Source organism: Equus przewalskii, chromosome 5 (genome assembly GCF_037783145.1).
Source record: "Equus przewalskii isolate Varuska chromosome 5, EquPr2, whole genome shotgun sequence".
Taxonomy (NCBI): domain Eukaryota; kingdom Metazoa; phylum Chordata; class Mammalia; order Perissodactyla; family Equidae; genus Equus; species Equus przewalskii.
In genome coordinates, this window is record NC_091835.1 from 41,513,390 (window position 1) to 41,533,556 (window position 20,167).

The following is a 20,167-nucleotide window of genomic DNA, read 5'->3' on the forward strand; positions in this document are numbered from 1 at the left end:
ACCTGGAGACCTGAGGTGGTGACAAACCAGGACTCGGAATCACTGAATAGGACAATCGGAGCTTTATCCTAGTGTTCTTTGAGCATTTAAGCATGAAGCTGCTTCTACTGAGAAGTACTCACGTGGATATCACATAACAAAGATGTGATTAATGACGGAAAAGCACACTGCGAGTGGACTGCTCCGTGAGCCTGGATTTATGTGTAGGAATCATCTGGCTCCTAAACGATTCCATTTGTAAGGTCCTGGATTTGGGACATTGGTCCCTAAAGGCATCTTTGTTGCGGAATGTCCATTTGGACACCGCCTGAGGAACTTTTTTTTAATTGGCAAGAAGCAGGTTTGGGGTGGGTTAGAAAGATGAAAACACCCCCATACTCCTTTTCTACCTTTAAATCCCGCAACTCAAATGCGTTCGTTAGTATTGATAATCGTTTAAGGTTAGTATTGGGGTAAGCCTCTGGGAACTTCTGAGCCATCTTTTGGAGGAGGAGAAGGAGCCCACCTGGAGAAGGGAGGCCGTTGAGCGCTTAGTAAACGCCGTCTGAAGGCCCTAGATGCCGGCCGATGCTCGGCGTCTGCCTTTAACCTCTTTAAGACTTCTGCTGAGGAACCCCTCTCTACCCTTGGTCCCTGTCCTCTGGTGGCCAGGGATGTTACTGCAGCTTCAGTGAGATTTCCTGTGCTCTTTAATAAACCTCTGAAAATCTGCTAACCGTAGACCTGGTGTTCTTAGAACAATTTCTAAGGCGTAGTTGGAAAGGATCTGCATCTCAAATCTGCTTAGTTGGAGGAGGTGGGATTTGGGGGCTGGAGGGGAAAGAGAGAGAACCCTTCTCCTAGAGGTGGAGAGCATGGATCTTGCCTGGAGGAGAGACTCCCAGAGAATTTATGGAGTACCCTTTCCACGCTGCAGCTTCCTCACTTTAACGGACACATCTTGACACCTCTCTCCCCTTTCTTCATTTATACAATTAAACTGGAGTGTCTTCCATGTATGTGGTGCTATGATAGCTATTATGGGAGCCTCCCAGTGTATATAATCTAATTAGGGAAACAAGACATAGATTAAAACTAATTAAAAACTAAGTTAATGATTGAGTGGCATACAATACTGGTGAAAAGAGTCGAGCAGAGACCAGGAGCATTGTAAGGCTAGGGTTGTCAGGGAAGGCAGCTTCTGAGGACCTTTGACCTCATCCTTGAAGGCTAGTTAAGGTGTAGTTTCGGGAAACTATTCCAGAAGGGGAATGCCATGAGCAAAGACAGGAAAGTGGAATGAATAAGCTGTATTCAGGTGAGGGACCAGTAGACCCTTCTAATAGTAGTAGAGATTAGTGGTATCAATTAAGAATTAGGCTAAATTTAAGAGATTTAGAGGCACATTATGGATATACTTGAACATTAGGGTAAATAGCTTGTTACTAGTCCAGCAACTAACATTGAACAAGTAAACTTCACTAAAGAGTCCATTTCTCCTTGTTCTACTAAAAGAGCTTCTCTTTATGCTAACAACAAACACGTGGAAACAAATAAAAAACACGATAAATACCACTACAGTTGCTCCAAAGAATATGAAATATTTAGGTGTAAATGTAACAAACCATGCTCAGGATCTATATGCTGAAAATTATAAGATGCTGATGAAAGAAATTAAAGAAGACCTAAATAATTGGAGCGACTTACTACATTCATGGATTGGAAGAACCGATATAGTAAATATGCCACTTCTTCCCAAATTGATCTATAGATTTAACCCAATTCCTATCAAAATCCCAGCAAGGTTTTTTGTGGGCATAGGCAAGCTTAGCCTAAAACTACTTCCAGCACGTTTAAAGGAGTGAGTGAGTGCTAGATTCTCCAGGGGCAGACAAAGAGCTCATACACTTAGGGCACCAGCAAAGCAGGGGCTCCAGGGTCTTACAATCAGATAATCTAGAAAGAAACTGTTTTCATTTCAGTACGTCTAATTGTATGGTTTAGTATCGTTTCTAGTTAAGTTAAATATGGGGGAGAAGCACCAAAATTTTTAGTTAGAATTAAATATGAAGGAGGAATGCCATAATCGTTGGTTCTGAGAGCTTCTTAAGGTTTTAATCCATCCCTCGCTGAAGTCTAATCATTCATTCAACGATTGCTAATTGAGTGCCTCCTACCAGTATGTGCCTGTGCCTAGCTCTGAGAATACCATTGTAAATAAGAGACGGAGGCCACTCCCTCATGGAGCTAACGTTCTAGTAGGTAGAGAAGACAATATGCAAATAAAATCAATGGCCAGGACTGTGACAGGACCAACTATACACGGGGACATTTGATGTGAGGCCTGCAGGATGGCCAAGTGACTTGTAGAGAGTTGGTGTGTTCCCAGAGCAGAGGGGAGGCCAGTGGGGCTCAAAAGTCTAACACGAGGGCAGCAGGAGCCAGACAATGTAGGACCTTAAAATGCACAGTAAGGAGTTTGCGTTCTATTCTAAAAGATTTAAGCAGGTCAGTACATGATCTGATTATGAAGAGGATATTTGTAAGTTTGGCTTTGTAATTTGTAATAGTTTGGCTTTGAAAAGAGAGTTTTAATAATTTTCTATAAATATTTATCTTAGCAGCTCCCTTTTCCATTAGGAAAAAAGCATTTTTGATAATTTATTCTCCAGGGATCACTTTAATGTCCCCAAATCAAGTGTTCTTAGCCTAGGATTCATGGATTCCTAGAGAGTCATGGATGGGTTTCAGAGGGTCTAGGAGCCCCCTAAAATTTTGTGTGTATATGCCTATGTGTGATTTTCTGTGAGTGGGTCCCTAGCTTTTAACACATTTTCAAAAGATTTTCTCACACACACACAAAACAAAGACCTACTTTACATTTGTCTTGGCTGTGCTTTTTGGATGGTAGTTGCTGCTACTGTCCTAGGGCTCGTGGCACTGTAAAACAAATCACAGTGCTGGAAAGAAGCTAGTTCTGCCTCAAAGAGGTGACACTATGTTGGAGGAGAGCAGTATTTGTGACAGAGTAGGGGGGAATATGCCAAGAGTTTGCCTTCAAAGGAACTTCATGGAAGAAAAATTTTACGTATGTAATGTGAGAACCAGACGATACCTAAGACATTATCTGATACCATTCCATTCACTTTACATATAAGAAAGTGAAGGTCCAGAGAGGTTAAGTGGCTTGCCCAAGGATGCACAGCTAGTAAGGGATGAAACTGGGATTAGAAACAGCTCTCCCAACTCTCAGTACAGCGCTCTGTGCTCCTCATTTAAAGGTTTACAAAGATACTGGACCAAATATAGTACTTAAAGTTCTAATAGGATTAGGTGTTCCATTTCATTCAATTAAATTAACACATGCATGCTCATTCCTATGGAAATGGAAGGAAAGAGGAAGGTAAAGGGGTTCAAAAACCTAAAATCCTAGCTCTGAAAGAGAGGAAAAACCTCAACGTCAAATTAAGACGTACAACCAAGAAAGAATAAATAGCAATAACACTGTGTTATCAGTGCATATCTGATCTTTCTGTGGCAAATATGTAAATAGACACAAGAAGTTATAAAAACTGGATGATTTTTCACTTATCAACTTGTCAAAGACTTTAGAAATGGGTAATCCCAGGATTGGGTCAAGAGTATGGAGAAACAGGCCTTTTCAGTACCACCAGTGGGAGTGTCAATCGATGTAACTATTCTGCAGGATGGTTTGGCAATATTTTGAAAAGTTTTTAAAAATGCATCCCCAGCAATTCCACTTTAAGAATTTTTCTTAAGGAAATGATAATACTATTTCCCAAAGACATATAAATAAAGATGTTAATCATAATTTACAATTATAGCTAACATTTATTGAAAACTACCTCATTTAATCCTCACAACTCTTATTACCTCCATTTTACAGTTAACTTGCTCAAGGTCGCACCGTAAATGGAAGAGCTGGGATCTGAATAACGTGCACTACACATCTAAGCCGAATCAAGATCACAGAGGCCTTATAAGCTATGCTGAAGCGCTCGGACTTCATCCAGGTAAGCAAGGGGGGAGCCACTGAAAGATTTTAAGCAGGAGAAATGACAGGAACAGATCTACATTTTGCTTTGTAAAGAATGGTTCGGTGGGGAGGGCATAATGCAAGATAGGAGACACTTGTACAACTTAGAGAATTAAATGTAAATGGAGAGAAGACAGATTCACGAGATATTAAAAAACTAGAATCAAAAGGGCCTGATGACCAGTTAAATCTGAGCTGTTAAGGGGAAAGGCAGTGTCACGGATGTCCCCTAGGTTTCTGACTCGAGCAAATGGTTGGATGGTGGTGCTGCTTAATATGGTGAGCAGAAAGATAAGAAGTCGAATTTTAAGCATGTTGAGTTCAAGGTGCCTACGGAGCCTCAAGAGGAATAGACTCTTGCATTTATGGGTCTAAAGCTCAGAGGCCATGTCTGGGCAAGAGGTAAAAATTTGGGATTCATTAGCCATATTTAGTTGCAGTCCCGAACAGTAGATGAGATCATGCACGAAGAGTGGAAGAAAAAAAGGTGCTGGGAATCAAGGGAATACTGATGTTTAAGGAAGAGGCAGCCCAAGAGATGCTCAGAGGGAGGCTGAGAAGGAGAAACTAGAAAAGAAGAAAGAAAAGCAGTGGACATGGCTGTTACAGAAGGCCAAGAAAAGAGAGTTTCCAGCAAGGAAGGGCTGTGTTTCCAGTGAGTTAATGCTCAGAGAAGTCCCGTAAGATAAAGTCTACAAAGTCTTTCTTTGATTTAGCAATAAAGTGCTCGTGGAGAAGGTGGTTTGACCAAAGACAATCTTGCAGACGCAAGATTGTGGTGAACTGAAAAGGGAATGAGATGGAAGACAAGGGAAACAGTGGAATAGAAACTACTCAAGAAGCCTGACTGTAAAGAGAAGGAGAAAGAAAGGCTAATACCTAGCTACAGACAGATACAGGACATTTAAACCCTACAAAGATCCTGATGACCAGATAACCAAACTGTTTGCTTGTTTTGTTTTAACCAAACAATTCATAACAAACAAGTATTAGAAAAGTACCTGAGAAATGAGAATTTCTCAATTTCAATCTCAGAAAAGTGGCAGTTGGACTTTGCTATCTACAGTCCAAACTTTATTTTCAGTATTATGTAGAACACACATTTGGTGTTTTTGTCAAGATTGTTTCAACAAGTCTTTTAATAACTGTGAAATAAAATTTTAAGAATAAAAGAATTATCATTGCTAAGATCAGATAAATTTATCTTTCAAAAGGCTGAAAAATTCTTTTATAACCAGAAAAAAAAAAAATGATGGTGGTAGTACAGGGGGAAAGTAAGTAAATAAAAGCCTAAAAAATGTTTGTGAATTTTGCTTCTTTTCATGTGACCCTGGAGGAAAATAATTGGAATGAATACAGTGATGTCCTTTTCTCACTGACATAAAGAACATGAAAAAAAATGGTGTCTGTTTTTGAAGGCCAGTGATTTTTAAATGGTTTTTCCATTTTCCAAGTAAATAGAGGTCTCAATGAGCTCAGTTTTAAAATTTGCAGTGGCTTTTTGGACTAACAATGACAACATTCAATAACAACATTCATGTTTATAAATGTAAACATTTACCTTCAGAAACAGTCTCTAACCAGTAACTGAACCTGTTGTTCAATGTTGGTTAAACAGCGAGATAGGATATTCTGACCAAATAGCAAAATACTATTTTGATTCAAAAGTACTTTTTAAATTTATGTATAGTCAGTTTCTTAATGTGCTGAAGAAAAAGCTCTAGTCCTCTTTGGGTCACTGAGTTTTAGGAATACCTTAAACCACTACTATAAAGAAACTAGAAATTAAATGGAATTTGAAAATAAACTGATATTGCCATGTTAAGTGAAATACACAACTCTCAGCTCTTTTGTACAAGCTGTATACTGGGTTTTTAACTCTCATGACAACCTTAAGAGTTAAGTATTATTATTATCTTTCCTATTTTACAGTGGAAGAAATTGAGGCTGAAAAAGGTTAAGGAGTTGATGCAAAGACACATAGCTAGGAAATCACAAGTTAGAACTCAAACCCAAGTTTTCTCACAGGACATTTTGTTGAAAAGATAATCAAAAATACACAATGTAAGTATTCAAAATAATATTTTAGGCAATGCTTCTATCTTAGAACGTGCTTCTGTTGATGATTAGTCAAACCCACTCAGATATGTGCTACAAAAGTTGGAAAAAATGAGAGAGAGCTCGCTGAGCCGGGGCGGAACAGTCAGCCAGCTACAAATTCCAGCTCTGCCAATACTGGCTGAGTGACTTGAGGGAAACTGAGTTTGCACCTCTGTAAAATGAAGGTAATTAATACCAAGGCTCCAGAGCTGTTGTGAGGTTCAAATGAATACCACGTAAAGCCCCCAAAGCAGTGCATAGCCCACACGGTAAATGCTCACTACATACAGATTCCTTCCTTTTTTAGGAAAGGCTGTATGGAGAACTGACTTAGATCTTGAACAATAGATTGAATTGGGATATTAAAAGAGAATGGTGAAGTTCATTCCGGGAAGAGAAAACACACAGCAGGGGAAAAGTGTTTAACTGAAGCAGAACATTTGTATTGAATAGTATATAATAAGCCTAGAAAGCAGTTGGGGGCCAGATTACATAGGGCCTTAACCAAAGAATTTAGCTTTTATATTATAAGTAGCAAAGAATGATGGAAAATTTGGTTCCTTTTAAAAATTATCCTCTATTGGCCTTATTTTCTATTATAAAGCAATATATGTGCTGCAAGTCTGTAAATTACAGAAAAGTGTAAAGTGCAAAGAAGAAAATACAAATCACTTTATTTGGTGGTTACCCTTGGGAGAGAGAGAAAATTTTTTTATTGTTATATCCTTTGGTGGTATTTTGATTCAATTTTTCTTTTACTATGTACATTTACTATTTTAATACAAATAATGAAGTTTATAAATAGATGGAAAACATTAAGCAGATTTACATAACTGTTTTTTGGTTTTTTTCTAAAGAAGATTGGCCCTGAGCTAACATTTGTTGCAAGTCTTCCTCTTTTTTCGCTTGAGGAAGATTCGCCCTGAGCTGATATACATGCCATTCTTCCTCTATTTTGTATGTGGGTCGCCACCACAGCATGGCAACCAACAAGTGGTGGATGTCCACACCCAGGAACCAAACCTGGGCTGCTGAAGCAGAGCTTGCCAAACTTAACCACTAGGGCACAGGGTTGGCCCCCATAACTCTTTTTTTATGCAAGGTTTGTCTCTAAAAGATGGAATTGTGTATTTGGGATGGTCTGATGACCAGTGAGAGCTCCTCAATGCTGGAACAAATAAACTTTGAGCTACACAGTTATAGGGTACATGTTTACTTATCTTTATTATGTATCTTGTCTTATAATTTCAACCTATAGTTGTAACATTTTTTTCCTTTAAATAATGAAGTTTTTAATTTTTCAAAAAATATTGCTACTATCACATTGTCCAAGGATAACCTCTGGGGACATTTGGCTATATCTTCTCTAGTTTAAAGGTTTGAACTTGGCAATGGATGGGATAAAAGTGGGCTTTTAGGCAGCTTAGTCTGACCAAAGCATATTAGGAAGATTGAAGGAAGGGGGTCATGGAACAAGAGAGACCATATTGGGCTGTGGCAACAATTCAGGCATAAGTCAAAAAGGGCCAAGATGGATACAGTGGCAGTGGTCAGGGAAAGAAGGCAACAAATGCGAGAAATAGTACAGAGGGAGAATTGAGAGGACTTGGTGATTCATGAGGTACGGAGGGTGAAGGAGCTGAGTTATGAAGGATAATGCCAAGGTGTCACCTTTGGCAATTTACATAAACTTCAATTTCCTCCTCTATAAAATGGGGTTAATAATTGTACCTTCCTCGTAGGGTTGTTGGGAGGATTAAATGGATGACGTCTTAAACACTTAGCACAATAGCTGGAATGTACTCTCCGTAAGTGTTAGCTATTATTGTTTTTACAGCTGTTGAATCTAGATGACTGGGTTAATAATAAAATTCTGAAAAGAAATTGGAAAGTCAGGGTGAAGCTCTGACTGAGGTGGGGGAGGTGGGGTTGAGCTGTATTTTAGACATGTCAAATTTGGGTTCATGGTAAACAGTCAATTAAAACTGTTCACCAAGAAGCCATCACAGGACAGTGATGTTTTGGACAATAGGTACGTTCTAGGAAGAGTCCACATTCACAAGAACAGACATATGGAGAGTGGATACTCACTGCAAAGTATTATCTGCACTTCTTCCCACCACCTCCCCACCACCTCCATTTATTCGTAGACATCACCCTAACTAATGAGCAGCCTCTGCTGTGCTGACTTCTGGGCTGAGTGGCTCTCTAGGCAGGACAGATATGAGAACAGTGAAGTGCCTAGGCTTTGAAACACATCTGTCTGAATCCCAACTCTTCCACTTACTATTGTCTGATTTCAGGAAAATTAACTCACTAAGCTTCAGTTTTCTTGTTTACAAAATGGAATAATAAAAATTTCCACCTCACAGGGCTGATGGGAGGATTAAATGAAACTATTTAAGTGAAACCCTTGATAAATATAAGATGTGATGTAAATACCAAGTATGGCTATTAATCCTTTCTCTCCTGGAGGTTATGAGTTATATGTATCTTTCTTCTCCATCATTTATGGTGCTGAACGTGGGAAGCACTCTCTACTAACTCCTGATTACTTTGCCCCTTGACAGTGGTCTTCAGCCTCTCGCTATGTCTCAGTCTCTTTGGGGACTTTGTTGCCCATGATGATATGAAATCCCAGATGCCAGGCAGTGTCTTTGGGGCAAGACGCTGTCAGCCTTTGTTTGGAGAGACCCTCTGTACTAGTTTTCTGTTGCTGCTATAAACAAATTACCACAAATTTAGTGGCTGAAAATAACACAGATTTATTATCTTATAATTCTGGAATTCAGATGTCTAAGATGAGTCTCAGTGGGCTACAGTCAAGGGGTCAGCAAGGTGCATCCCCTCTGGAGACTCTAAGGAAAATCCATTTCCTTGCCCTTTCCAGCTTCTGGAGACTGCCTTGCATTCATTGGCTCACGGCCCCTTCTTCCATCTTCAAAGCCAGCAACAGTGGGTTGAGTTCTTCTCACATCACCAACCCTCTCTCTGGTCCTCCTCTGCCCCCCTCTTTCCCTATTTAGGACCCTCGTGACTACATTGGACCCACCTGGATAATCCAGACTAATCCCCTTGGTTAAGGTCTGCTAATTAGCAACTAACTTTAACCCCCCTTTGCCATGTAGCCTAATCTTCACAGGTTCTGAGGGTTAGGACAAGGACTTTGAGGACCATTATTCTGCAGACCACACCTTCCAAAAGAAAACTTCCAGTTTGCCCCTGCTTTATCCCTCTGCACTGTCGGACCTAACTGCTTCACCAGGTGATAAACCATCAATCATAATTTGACAATTCTAATAGTCCCTACTAGGAAGTATTTCATGGTAGGACTTTTCTTCTGGTCTAATCCTGATTCTGCTCCGTGCTTAGAGATATATTTGCAGCCAAACACATTGAATATTAACTAACCAAAATTTTTAAAAGAAATAATGGTCCCGGTAAATCTTCTCCAGCATGGGAAAGAAAGGTTTATCATTAAACATTAATTTTTATAAGTGATATAATGTTCATTTTATTTCTAAGACTAAACCACCCCACAAGTCCACCATGGTCATTACCAATACATTTCTTATTTCTTTAAAAAAACCTCAAGAGCATTGTTTTCATTTTAGCTCCACTGATGATTAATGAACAACAGGATATGTCTTAAGAAAGACAGGTGAAAATATCAGGTTGCAAGGCAGCATGTAAATATGTCAGAGACCAGAATTTTTTTTTTTTTTAAGGGGTAAAAGGCCATCAGTACTATTTTAGGAGTACCAGGAGTTTAAATACTGTAGTTGGAAATGGGTAAAACCTCAATATCTTTAAATTTCACTCTGAAATTCAGAATTCCTGTCTTTTAAGTTCTTTTATTTCTGAGACATATAAATGTGCTCAAAATAAATTGATTCAAATCCCCAGTTAAGGTAATTACAAATTTTTTTAATAGTTGATCCTAATTTTCTAGTGGGTAGGAGACTAGTCTTAGTATGCCATTGAAAGAATTATTTAGCTTGAAAAACAGGAGAGGTTAGCACTAAATTGTTTTATGATTTTGGGCAGGACCCTCAAGAAAAGGAAAGGAGAGGAGGCTTATTGTCAACCCTATATTTGCATGCATTATCTCACTTAATCCTCACAACAACCCCACTAGATAGGCATTGTTATCTCCACTTTAAAGGTGAGGAAATTGAGGCTCCCAGACATAAAGAGACTCTCCCACAATCACACAGGTAAGAAGTGGCAGCACTGGGAGTAGAGTCCAACTCTACCTGACTCCAAAGTCTATACCTCCTCTTTCCACCGCCCTCAACTGCTCTTCCTTGAGCCACAAGTTTCCTCAACTACAAAATAAGGGAGGTGAGTCACACAATCTCTGATGCCCCTCACAGCTCTCACCGTATGGCCCTCGTGGTTGGGAGGGGAAAGAGGAATCGGGAAGAGGTCCAGGCACTGGACAGAACATCTTTCTCTCCTAAGTGAGGAGGCACTGGGACCCTGTGTCCTACCAGTACTGTCTTGACTTCCTGACCTGTGAAACGAGGCTGCTGCAGCTGACAACACCACAAATGATGATGGCATTCCCAGTGCCCAGCACTTTAAAAGGAAACAGGTCTTCTAATTCTCCTTTGTGAAGCCACTTTTCATGAATTCACATTTCCAGAAATAAATCCATCAACACTTATTGTTGAGAATCTTTAATTTTTTTTTTTTTTTGAGGAAGATTAGCCCTGAGCTAACCTGCCAATCCTCCTCTTTTTGCTCAGGAAGACTGGCCCTGAGCTAACATCCATGCCTATCTTCCTCTACTTTCTATGTGGGACACCTACCACAGCATAGCTTGCCAAATGGTGCCATGTCCGCACCCGGGATCCAAACCGGAGAACCCTGGGCCGCTGAAGCAGAACGTGCACACTTAACCACTGCACCACCAGGCCAGCCCTATTGTTGAGAATCTTATTGTGCCCAACACTCAGTTAAATAGTACTGAGAGCTCCAGAGGGACCACAAAGAAGTATAAGAGACGGTCTGTGTTCTCAGGGAACTTACAACTAGCTAGGGGGCCACAACGAACACATAAAGCAATTTTTAGAAGGCAGTGTATAATGCAGGACTGAAGTGTGTAGTCTGGACAATATGTGCTACAGGAGTCCAGAGACAGGGGAGACCAACGTAGGCTGCAGTACTCAGAGAAGTCTTCGTGAGAACTGGGGCAAAGACAAAGTTCTTTACCTTGCATTCTGGACTAGTCTTTCTTGGCCTTCTCTGTAATTGTGAAATCCCGGTATGAACCTTTTACATAGTTCAAACATTCTCAGTTTTGGAGGCTGCAGTGGTGTCCTTCATATCACGTCATCTGAATGCCACTTCATCTTTATTGGCACATATGGGAGGGGTAAAACCCCAATGGTATGCAAACACCGTCATGGATACTTGCTTCAAGCCATGGGACGTTTCATGCAAAACCAGTTTCTCAATAGGGCAAATGTTGTGTAAAGGTGTAAGCAGCTTGAGAAACTAGTTAAAGGCAAAACCTGTCACAGCAAGAATCGTATTTGAATGGGGACACTTTCCTGTCTGTGTCAGCTATGGTATGCTTCGAGCCCCTCACCCGTGGAGACCCTCTACTTAAGCATTACTCCAACACTTGGGCCCAGAGGCCAAAGGACCGTGTCCCTTACCCCAATGTCCCCCTCATCTGCCCACCCCCATGTGCCACTCTATTGATAAGAGACTCGAAGTCTGAAAAATCGTTTCAGAATTCTAGATCCTTCCTTACCCTCAGACAAGTATGTGTCCCTTTCTCCAAATTCCACCCTAAATATAATCTGGGACTACAATCCTAAGAGATAGTCGGAGTTGATAAAGTAGTCTAGCAGGTTAAATATCCACTATATTTACTGTGTATTCTGAAACAATGCTAGACTGAGGAATATTTCCCAAACTAATTGAGGACACAAAACAAATACACAGGAAGCAGTATCTAAGTGTACCTGATGCTAAATCAAGGGAAAGTGGTTCAGAAAAGTGAGAAATCAGTAAGTAGGGAAGTAACGAGGGCAAGTTTCATGGAGGTAGGGTTTAAAATATACTTTAGAGAATGGGAAGAATTGGATAGGCAAGGAAGATAAATTATGACATTCTAGAAAAGAGAAATACCATAACCAAAGACAAGAAAAGTGGAAGACGTGTTCATGGAAAGCCAAGACGCTCAGCCTGTCTGGAGGAAGGGTGGCATAAGACAATGCATAGCAAGAATTAGTGGGACATGAGCTCATATGGATAAGATGAATTCATCAACAAACTTAGCAAACATTTCTTAGGTACTGATTAGGTGTCAGGCACTGTACTAGGTCTCTTACACATAATAATAATAGCTTATACCTATTAAAGCTTACGATGTGCCAGGCACTGTGTCAAGCACTTTACATATTGTCACTACAGACCTATGAGGTATGCACTGTTGCTATCTACATTTTACAGATGAAAAAGATGAATTCCAGAGAGGTTAAGGAACTTGCTCCAGGTCACACAGTTATTGAGTGGAAAAGCCTGGATTTGAACCAAAGGAGTCAGCTCCAGTGGAGGTTCTGAGCACAATGCCAACCTGTCTCCACACATATTATCTCATTAAATCCTCATAAAATTCCTTGTGGCTTAAGCATTTTATTTCCATTTTGCAAATGGGGAGCCAGAGTCAGTGAATTGCCCAAGGTGGTTCTGCTGAGTACAGAGCTGGGATTTGAAAGCAGGTCCACTAATTCCAAGTCCATTAAACTTTCCATTACAAGATAGCTGCCTGAATGAAGGACTGTCTAGAATGGGATCCAATAGGGGGAAACTTTAACAGCCTATTAAGGGCAAGAAGCCTAGACGATAGGAAAAGGGAAGAACTTGAGGGTTTTGAACAGACATGACATGATTAATGAAGACAGCTCTAGGTCTCGCACAGGAAGCTGACTCAGGGAAAGAGTGGACACAAGCACTAGATGATGTTAGAGGTGGTAAGGACCCAAAAATGGGCTCAGGAAGGGGGAAGGAAGGACAGCGACAATGATCAATGTTTGAAGGAAAATCTGATTGTTCCGGGAATGAATAGCTGAGGGCAATGAAAGGAGATTGAATCAAAGAGGACTTTGCCTCTTGTCTAAATGACTTAATGGACTATTGACGGGGCCTGAGAGGTTATGAGAGCAGCTGGTTTGTGGGGGAAAAAATGAAGGTTGTTTTGGGACATGTTGCAATCTGTTTGGCAGAACAATGACTGGCACATTCCGGAGGAAGTGACCAGTAGGCAGTTAGGGATGTGGGACTGGAGCTCAGGTAGAAAGCAGAAGCTGTCAGTCATATCTGACAAATAAGCTACGCAGGACCGCTGAAGGGGCAGACAAGTCAGATCCCAGGAAAAATAGGTTTTTCACAGTCAGAATAAGCCAGGAGTCAGCAGAGGACAAAAATAGAGTATAACAAAAGAAAGCAGGCTCAAGGGCAAGCCACAGGTCTAGGCAAGTTTTTAGGGCCAAGGCAGAGATAAAAATTAAAGGAACCCAGCTGCAAATGGGATCTCACCCATATCAAGGAGAAATGACCGCTGAATAATTTCCTGTCCTATTTGTGGTATTTTGGGATGTTCTCCTATTGCAAGAGCCAAACCTAGCTTAACCCATGGGATCCTGCCATCTGACCCTGCAGAACAATCAGGAACTTTATACGAGGGAGTACACAATCTACATCAGCATAGGGAGAGAACTGAAGTCATCAAAAAAGATCTCTCCACTGAATTGTACACTTAAAAATGGTCATAATGGTAAAATTTGTGTTGTGTATATTGTCCCATGGTAAAAGAAGGAAGGCCTCTCCATATAAACATTTAGGAATCCCACAAAAATCTCCAAAAGCCCATCGAATTTATCATCTCCTAGACTTACCCCTTTTTGTCCAAAATCTTGATTTTCTTCCCCAAGTTGGTGGCTGTGCTGCTGAGGGGATGAAGGAACTGATGAAGCCAGGGATGCCCTAGTTACCTGGCTCCCGTGTCCCTTCCACTCTGGAAAGAGAATGGGATAGTCAATCGTAGTCAATTTGCAGTGGAAACTCCTCTTCTGCTCTTTCTGCTACCTCTGTCCCTTCTCCAGAATGTTGAGAACACAATCCATTGGCCATAGCCCCACCCTCGGTGACCTCTTCTGCCTGAGAGAATTAAGAAAGTGAGACAGAGCAACTCAGCCAATACGTGGGAGGGACTTACCTGGGGCAGAGACCTGGGAGTCCAGTGATTCCAGTTCTTGCTTATTGCCCTCCGGACACTTCCTTTTAAGATTCCAGGGTCCTTCTTCTAACTGGCTTCACAGAGATCGTCTCCAAGCCTATATACAATTCCCTTCCTGCTCAGTGTATAACCTGGTCCTAGGTCAGGGGTCCTCCATAAACCAGGGCAGCCTAAAGGAACTCCTACACTCTTGGAAGTAGCTAGGTGGGGTTATTTTACAAGTGAGGAAACAGGGGCCCAGGGTTGTTGAGTGGTTTGCCCAAGGGCATGCACCTGGTTAATTGCAGAACTAGAAGGAGATGCAAGCCTTCTGCTCTACTCTCTAAATCTCCTTTTGCTGCACAAAGAGATCCCAGCTGAAAATTGGGAATTCTATATTTATTAAAGTGTTTCTTTCCCCATAACTGGTCTCTTTTGCTGCCTTTGTCTCAAAAGATGTTTAAAATGCCTGAAAATGCCAGATTAGGGGTCCAGAAGAGAATGGTAGCAGCAGTGATAGAGGGGGGACGTTCACTGGTTACCCACAAAACCATCGCAGACTGCCCGTTATGCTGTGGCTGAAACTCGGATCCATGCCCTCCCTCAGACCTCATACAGTGGAGCCTAGTAAGGGGGGCCTGTGTACTAGAGCTCTCTAGTCCTTTCTGTCATTGCTTCATGCTGACCTTGATCTCTGCCTCTGAAATCCTTGATTACCAATGTCAATTGGCAGCTAGTCAGCTTGGGAGGGGCCCTCCAAGGCTATGGCAAGATAGAAGAATGACAGTACAGCTCATCATAAACATATTTATCAGGCAAACTTCAGGAAAAACTAGTTGCTCAAGCTTGCCACCTCAAGAAAAATAGTTTGGTGTAAAGCTTGACGTGGTACGAAATAGACGTATGCAAGTTTATTACTACACTCATTTTGGGAGGCATCTTTAGGTCACTTCAGCACACAAAAAGATTCCTTTTTTTTTTAACCTGGACATTATTCAAGTCGTAAAGATAACCAGAGAAATGGATTATCTGTTTTCATCAAGCCTAATATCTTTTCTAGGGTCATTTCCTGAAAATGTAGGAATTCGAGTTTAGAACTTGAAAGTCATATACTCATAAAGTAGTAGAGCTTTCTGGGACTTGGAAATCATCTAATCCAGTCCCTAATTTTGCATATGAAGCAACTGAAGTTTCCCATCATTAGGATATTGTACTTCTACCTCGCAGCCTAAGATTACATTCATTTCTTTACAAGCCAAAATTGCACCATTGGCTCATGGAGCTGGCGGTTAACCTAACACCCGTGGTATTTTTCATGTAAACCACTGCTCGGCTAGATTTTCCCTATCCCAGGTTTATGGCATAAATTCCCTAAAATTTTCTCCAGGACTTTACATTTCCCCTTTCCATTCCATTTTGCTAGTTTTAACTTCATATTCCGGACTATGATTTGAATTTTGGTTCTGTCTTAAGCTTTATAAGTGCATTTGAGGAAGCGGAAGATCATTTGCTAATATGCATCTTACAGTGTTCTTGCTATCTCATATTTAATAGCTAAAGTGTTCTAAATAAAACTCTATAAAAAGCATTTAATTTGGAATTTCACCTCATTTTTCAGATCCTTAGGAAAGGTGGATAACCTTTATTCCTTGTTACCTGAAGTTGCTCTAGAATGAGCCTTTTCTCTACAGGGCAGAAGAATATTCTCACAGCTTGTCTCCTACTGGGAACCCGTGTGACTGGGGTAATGTGGTGAAAGGCCACCTACTAAACTCCAGAGTGGAGGAGTGTTTTTAAGTTCATTTTGATATGTCGCTTAATAGTTTATCTTCCATTAGCCATGAAAGCTGGAGGGGTCAAGAAATTTAGGAGTGAAGAGGAAAGGAAGGAGGATTTCCTAATCTCTTCTGTACTCAGAAGGGTATCTGCAAAGGGAGAATTAACTTGAGTGAAATTTGTGATCACTTTATATATTGTTAAGTAGCCAGAAAGCGAAGAATTGCCCCTGACTTATTCCTCTCCTTCACCCTCCCCATACTAATGAGAATAGCTAACATTTATCAGGCATTTACTGTGTGCCAGATACTGTGCTAACTACTTATAAGCCTGATTAACTTAATCCTCGCAGCAATTATCATGATTTTACAGATGAGAAGACTGGTACTTTTAAGGGATTAAATTTACTTGCTTGAACTCACATATCTAGGAATGGTGGGGCCAGATTCACACCCAAGTTATTGTGACTCCAGAGCCCAAAAGCTTGCCCACCATAAGTTTAGTCCAGGTTCTCTGGGACAGCCATCAGATCATGATGTAGGTCTGACCCTTGTGAATCATGAAAGGAAGAAAGGAAGGAGGAAAGGGAGAAAGGAAGGAAGGAAGGAAAGCAGGAAGGAAGGAAGGAGGGAAGGAAGGAAGGAGGGAAGGAGGGAAGGAAGGAAGGAGGGAAGGAAGGAAGGAGGGAAGGAAGGAGGGAAGGAGGGAGGGAAGGAAGGAGGGAAGGAAGGAAGGAGGGAAGGAAGGAGGGAAGGAAGGAGGGAAGGAAGGAGGGAAGGAAGGAGGGAAGGAAGGAAGGAAGGAGGGAGGGAAGGAGGGAAGGAGGGAAGGAAGGAAGGAAGGAGGGAAGGAAGGAAGGAGGGAAGGAAGGAAGGAGGGAAGGAGGGAAGGAAGGAAGGAAGGAAGGAGGGAAGGAAGGAAGGAGGGAAGGAAGGAGGGAAGGAGGGAAGGAAGGAAGGAGGGAAGGAAGGAGGGAAGGAAGGAGGGAAGGAAGGAGGGAAGGAAGGAGGGAAGGAAGGAAGGAAGGAGGGAAGGAAGGAAGGAAGGAGGGAAGGAAGGAAGGAGGGAAGGAAGGAGGGAAGGAAGCAGGGAAGGAAGGAGGGTTGCTTGAGTAGAAGAATCTTAGACTGCAGTGCAGTGCTAAGAAAATTCGGCAAAGCTGATGGAAAATCTTGGAGCTACGGTTACACATCACAGAAGTCCCACATTTCTCAAGAATGGAACTGCCTTAGCATCCCTTCCACATTTGGTCATGAAGCACCCTGCAGGAAACATAACCTCAGCAAGAAGCTGTGATGGATTTCAGAGCACAGAAGCTGGGGTTATCAGCCAATTGTGATCCTTTCTGAGAGGTACATTTTCAGTGCTGCCACATTATATCACATTATCTCTTCAGGCAAATCTGCTGATTTTGTCTTCAACAGATGTCTCTGTTCAAGCCTCTATCATTGCTTGCCTAGACAGTTCCAAAAATGCTTTAACTTATTTCCCTACTTCAGCCTCAATATCCTTAAAACAATTTCCCGCAGTGCTACCAGGATGATCTTTCCAGTACTTAAATCCAACTACGTCATAACCCAGTTTAAGAAACTAGGTGGAGACTTCTTTTTGTCAATCTTAGAAAAGGTATGATGATCCTCTAGCATATGAATGACAAGAATCTCACCAGCTTTCATTAATTAGGCTAATTTTAAAGTTGCATTGTATTCTTTTTGGTAAGGTCATCATTATGATGTTTATATATGGGGTTATCCCAGTTACCATATGGCATTCATCTGCTTAAAAAGTCTTCAAATATTTGTAAGATAAAACCCAAGCTTTTGATCATGGTATACCAGGACTGGCCATTCCCTACTGCTCCAACAGCATCCCTGCCACTCCTTACCTGGCATTTAATACTCCAAAAATACAGTACTGAATTGTTTGTAGTTCTTATTATGCTGTATCACATCTCCATGCCTTTGTTTATATGCTTCCGTCTACCTGGAATGCTATTTTTCTCTTATCTTCTTTCCCTTTTTTGCCTATTTGAATCTCATTCTATGTTTGGCTCAGCTGCCAACTCCTTGGGGAAGTTTTCCATGACTGATACACACCCTAACTCAAAGATCATTTAGTCCAATCTTTAGCCCAATTCAGGAAGTCTGTCTAAGGCATCCAGGCAGAAGTTCATCAAAGGAAGAGCTCATGACTTCACAAGGCAACTGGCTTTGGACTGTGTTCATGGTCACATAAAGCCATTTCTTATTCTGTTTAGTGAGGGAGTCTATCAGTTCATGACCCCCTAGCTTTTCTGTGGGTGATGGTTAAAATAGTACCCACCTAAAGCTTCGAGATGAATAGAGAGTTAGAAGTTGGGTGCCTAACTGAGAAATTCTCTTGAAGGTCCTATAGCTGTGATGTCTAGCTTTGAACTTTCAAATCTCGTAGAGGGGAGGGAGGGAGGGAGGGAGGGAAGGAAATGATGATGAGGAAGAATAGAGCTTGTCAACAAGCCATTGGTCATTTCCTTCTGGTTGTGGTTTCTGAACTTTCTGGCTTTTCATTTGTGAACCCCCTACCTGTGACTCACAGATGTTTCAAGAGAGCTTCAGAATGCCTGTGGACTTCAAGAAGGGCGAGGCATGGGTAGAGGGAGGATGTAGCCTATGTTAAACCACATAGGGGTTGGAATTCAGCCACAATGACTACAGTTACTAAGATTCCAAATGCTTCCTTAGTGCTTTTTGGTAAATCTCTCTTTTTCCAAGACTGAAAAGTTGTGTCTCTAACTAAATGCGTAGATGGGAGATACCTGGTATGAAGGGAAAGATAGTGAACAAAGGCTGATTCTGGGACCCTACACCTATTGGGATTGTGGGATGAGAAGCATGATGAACAAGAGCTTTCTTTATCCACTTTCTAGCAGAGGCCTGTTGTTTCCAGTTGGCACTGCCTGTTTTTGTGCATCTTAGAGAGTTCAGTATCATCACTGAGTAAATGCTGGAACGTTGTCAAGTAGTTTTCAGCCGAAAGTTTATTTTGGAGAAGTACAGGAAGATATTGTAATATATATGAACAAATCAGAAAAATAGATATGAATCAATGTTGTTTATGCTGCAATATTAGAAATGAAAACAACAATAAAAATCATACTGGCTATTAAGAATCATTAAATTGTCTTACCAGCCATTGTTACTCTGTACAAGCAGAGCGTACATTTACATTTTTTACTGGCACTTGATAAAGATAGTCTGGAAATACAAACATGAGAATAGAGTGATGAAAGGAAATTAATTCCATTAGATTTTTATTTTATTTTTTTAAAAGACTTTATTTTACAGCAGTTTAAGTTTACAACAAAATTGAGAGGGAGGTACAGAGATTTCCCATATACCCCCACCCCTATGCATGCATAGCCTTCCCCATTATCAACATTGCTCACCAGAATGGTACATTTTTTACCAAAGATGAACCTACATTGACACATTATAATCACTCAACATCCATACTTTACTGTAGGGTTCACTCTTGGGTGTTGTACATTCTGTGAGTTTGGACAAATGTATAATGATATATATCTGTATGTCATAATATCACATATATCATAATATAGAGTATTTTCACTGCCTTAAAGCCATTAGATTTTTAAAATGTATTCTAAAGCTACACTAATTAAAACAGTTGGTACAGTGCTGAAACAGATAGGCAAATCAATGGAAAAAGGTAGACAGTCCAGAAATGGACCCAAGTGCAAACAAAATAAGTTTCTGATAAAAGGAGCATTCCAAATCAGTAGGAAAATATTTAATAAATGGTGTTAGGATAAGTGGTTAGTCTTTTAGAAAAAACTCAAAGTAGAGCTGTATTTGTCTCTGCACAGCAAAAATAAATCCCAGGTAGACAAAAAGACTCAAATATAAAAATGAAATCATAAAAGTACTAGAATAAAATAATGAATTTTTGAATAATCTTGTCATGGAGAAGGCTTTTTCTAAGCATGACATAAAATCTGAAAATCATAAAGAAAAGGTTGATAAATA

At 40.7% G+C, this 20,167-nt stretch overlaps 1 protein-coding gene across 2 annotated transcripts in view; it reads right to left on the reverse strand.

Moving 5' to 3' along the window:
• The window catches only part of DUSP16 (dual specificity phosphatase 16), a 95,353-nt gene extending 80,202 nt beyond the window's left edge, over positions 1 to 15,151 (reverse strand). Inside the window, exons 1-2 of one of the 2 annotated variants that reach the window (XM_070619123.1) lie at positions 14,370 to 15,151; positions 14,050 to 14,168 (exon numbers count right to left, since the gene is read on the reverse strand). The gene's annotated coding sequence lies outside the window, so the exon portion shown is untranslated. Of the gene's footprint in view, positions 1 to 14,049; positions 14,346 to 14,369 lie in introns of those variants that run through there. The other variant, XM_008513522.2, reaches the window with a different exon arrangement.
• Positions 15,152 to 20,167: the final 5,016 nt, after the last annotated feature.